A 4383-nucleotide genomic window follows, 5' to 3' on the forward strand; every position below is an offset into this window, starting at 1 on the left:
GGACCAAAAAACCAGCCATAAGTCGCTGGGGTATATTTGTAGCAATAGCCAAAAATACATTGTATGGTTCAAAATGATCGATTTTACTTTTAAGCCAAAAATCATTACGATATTAAGTAAAGAGCATGTTTCATGAAGATATTTTGTCAATTGCCTACAGTAAATATATCAAAACAAAATTTTTGATTAGTAATATTCATTGCTAAAGACTTCATTTGGACAACTTTAAAGATGATTTTCTCAATATTTAGATTTTTTTTGCACCCTCAGATTCTAGATTTTCAAATAGTTGCATCTCAGCCAAATATTGTCCATAACAAACCATACATCAATGGAAAGCTTATATATTCAGCTTTCAGATGTATAATGAAAAATGTACACTTTTTTTCTGGTGGTATTGTGGTCCAGGGTCACATATAATAATAATAATAATAATAATAATAATAAATAATGTAATAATAAATGAAAAATAAATAAATAATTTTACTCATGTTGTTCCAAACCTGTATGACATTCTTTCTTCGGTGGAACACAAGATATTCTGAAATTTTTCCATCAATATATACTGAAAGTCAATTGGGTCCAATATTGTTTAGACCACAAAGTTCTTCAATATATAAAAGAAAGTCAAACAGCTTTAAAATGACATGAGGTTGATCAAATAACTTGAAATATCCCTGATAGTTAACCAGTGTAAATATCTCGCAACACTGGCAGATAAGATAATTGAGATGAAAAAAGGGAGGGAAATTGATTTTTGGTGAGTATATGACCATGTGACCATGTTTGTGCTAGTGAGAGTGAGTTCTCATCTTTGTGCATGACTGCAGGCCCCAAGGGTCAAAATCACTAAGCACTGTCATTAAGAGATTGTTGATAAGATCAACCAATGCATGTAGTTCACCCAAAAATGAAAAATTGGAAATCATTTACTCACCCACATGTTGTTCCAGACTTCTTTTTCAGTTGATCTTAAAAGAAGATATTTAGAAGAATGTTGGTAACCAAATAGTTGCTGGTAGCCAGTGACTTCCATAGTATGGAAAAAAAATACTATAAGGCAATGGCTACCAGCAACTGTTTGGTTACCAGCATTCTTCAAAATATATTCTTCTGTCTTCAACAGAAGGAAGAAATTCATACAGGTTTGGAACAACATGAGGGTGCTATTGGAGGCTTACAAACATAAATCATGTTCTAATTTTTAGTGTTGCACTGTACATCTCATAATATTACTTGAATGTAGTTATACAAGACAGAAAGAAATTGGGACATGTAGATGTGTAAAAAGTGTATACAGGTTTGATTAATATATATGATAAAAATATATATAAAAGTTTGGTGTGCTGATTATAAAGGTGTGTAGAGCTGTATTCACAGCTTGTGAAGCTGTATATTTAATTATAACTTCGCTAATATAATGAAGTTGTGTGTATGTGTTGTTGTGGACATTGATGTGTCAAGAGTTACAGTAAATGATAATGCTGCTCTTTGCCGAGAATGTCAGTGACCTATGCTTGGCGCATGCTTGCTTGTGCAAGTGTGCTGGTAAGTGTGTATATGCATTGTGTCTTTGTGTATGTATGTGTGTTTCTGTGAGAACCATGTTGGAGTGCTTTAGCGAAGCAACGTAGCGTGCAGTTCAGGAGTGATGTGGGTTGAGCCGACCTGACCGAGCCCCGGCCCTCCACTAATCCTGCCGTTTTCAGGAGCCCTGGCTCGTACTTGATGAGCTTGGGTAAGAAAAGGGGCAGCTCTTTCTCTCGCTCGCTTTTCCCTCTTTCGTTCCCTCTCATTCTTTCATTCCCTCTCACTTTTTCTCATGCACCCCCTCTCAAACCCCAGCCCGCCTGGAGCCAGTGTGCAAATGAATGAGTTCCAAGTGTTTACTCAGTCCCTCTCACTGCACCCCCTCTCAAACCCCAGCCCGCCTGGAGCCAGTGTGCAAATGAATGAGTTCCAAGAGTTCCAAGTGCAGTTCTCTCTCTCCCTCTCTCTCTTCCTTCACATCTCTCTCTCTCTCTTCTGACAGATTACCAAGCTAAATTTCAAACATCTCTTCCAACATGAAAAATAATTGCATAGATTTAGGGTTAGAATTAGGTGAGTTGTGGGACATATATTCATAGACATACGTGGCTTCATAATGTATGGAACACTTAGAAATGTATGAATGTCCTTGCATTAAATTACAAAATATCAACCCAAGGGAAATGTTTTAAGCACAATCACATTTTTCAAGCATTTCACAAATGTTAGCTCTGAGGAAAGAACTTGTATGCAAATGGAATTTGTGTTCATATTTTAATGAAATGCCATTTTAAAAGAAAATTCACCTAAAAATAAAAATTCTGTTATAATTTACTCCCCACCATGTGATTCCATACCTGCGTGATTTTTTTCTTCTGTTTTTGCTCCCATTGGACCCAAATGCATTTCCTTGTATGCATTTTTTCTATGCAAAAATAAATTAATAAAAATGAAATGTATGAATGCCATTAAATAACAAAATATCAACCCAAATGAAATATATTTTAAAGAATGATAGCATGAGCACATTTTTAAAGCAAAACATTTCACAAAAGTGAAGTTGGGTCTGAGAAATGGTACTGATTTGTTTGCAAAAGATATTTAATAAAAATGTTACAAAATTCTGTTATAATTTACACACCTATGACTTTTTTCTTCTGTGGTACATGTCTCAACTGTTTTTTGCCCCCATTGGCCTGACTGAACTTCATTGTCTTTCATTGCATTTCATTTTTTTGTCTACACAAAAAATACAGGTTCGGAAGGACATGTGGGTGAGTAGATGATGAAAGAATTGTTCTGTTTGGGTGAACTACCCTTTAGGTGTCCAAATAACACAGGAAAATTTTCCCTGTGCTTTTGCTTGAGGTTGCATAAAATCCATGGGAAACAGACATGTATTCTACTTTAATAGCTCCTGGCGCATTAAATCTTAACAGTCCATTTAATTCAATGCAACCTCAAACAATGCCCCTAGGGAGGCACTTATATCTTGTATCTTTACTGTATATTCACTTGTTGGAGACTCGTCATGATATAATGCGTACCACAGTGTGCATATGTTCATGCAGACACATAAGCATTACGAACCAAGTAGAACAGCACTTTTTCAAGAGTTGGCCGATTGTGTATCTCTGGTGTGTGTGTGTGATAAGAGAGTAATATTACGGGGATTACCGTGAGATGGTAGGCCCTGGGGCTGCTGGATGAGGGTGCGGGGGAGGAGGGGCTGTTTCCTGGCTGTAGCCCTTGTTTGTCTGCCTGACCTGGCAGCACTAGGGGCAGATCCTGCTTGGATACAGCCCTGATCCCACGCCTGTCTGAAGCTGTTAGCCAGCCGCTCTGTTCGGCCAGCTGGGCTTAGTGCGTCTGGGCGCAGGGAGGGGCTTGGGCTGGGGCTGGGGCCGCCGCATGCTTTGTGCTTTGGGCAGGGGTGAATGCTTTTATGGCTTATGACTCTGGTCTTATTCATCCTGCCATTTCTTTCTTATCAGTCAGAGCTGAATACGGTGAACTGTCTAAATAACACAGGAAATGTATGAATGTCACTGTATTAAATAAAATACCAACCCAAGTTAAATATATTTTAAAGAATGTTAGCAAAAGCACACTTTTAAAGCAAAACATTTCACAAAAGTGAAGTTGGGTCTGAGAAAAGGTCATGATTTGTTTGCAAATGATATTTGGTTTGATATTTTGTTTAATGCAGTGGCATGCATACATTTAAGTGTGGCTTAAAGGAAAAGTTAACCTAAAAATAAAAATTCTTATAATTTACACACCTGTATGACTTTTTTTCTTCTGTCGAGCATGTCTTAGCTGTTTTTGCCCCCATTGGACCTCATTAAATTTCTTTGTCTTTCATTGTATTTTTTATTTGTTTATTTTTTTTGTCGACACAAAAAATGCAGGTTTGGAAGGACATAGATTAAATAAAACCCCTTTAAGTTTCCAAATAACACGGGAACGTTTTTCCTGTGCCCGTGCTTGAGGTTGCATAAAATCCATGGGAAACAGACATGTATTTTACTTTAATAGCTCCTAGGACATTAAATCTTAATAGTCTGTTTAATTCAATGCAACCTCAAACAATGCCCTTAGGAAGGCACTTATAGGCCCGGTTTCACAAACGGGGCTTAGCTTAAGCCAGGAATAGGCATTAGTTAAATTAAGATATTTAAGCAACTTTTACAAAAATGCCTTAGAAGTAAATATTACAGGTGTGCATCTTGACACAGTACAACGACACTGACGTATTTTAAGATATGTCAGAGCAAGATATTTTCAGTTGAGACAGCTCAAACATGCATTTTAGTCTGGGACTAGCTTAAGCCTTGTCTGTGAAACCGGGGG

This window comes from Sinocyclocheilus anshuiensis, unplaced genomic scaffold (assembly GCF_001515605.1).
Source record: "Sinocyclocheilus anshuiensis isolate Anshui unplaced genomic scaffold, SAMN03320099.WGS_v1.1 scaffold122, whole genome shotgun sequence".
In the NCBI taxonomy this organism is placed as follows: domain Eukaryota; kingdom Metazoa; phylum Chordata; class Actinopteri; order Cypriniformes; family Cyprinidae; genus Sinocyclocheilus; species Sinocyclocheilus anshuiensis.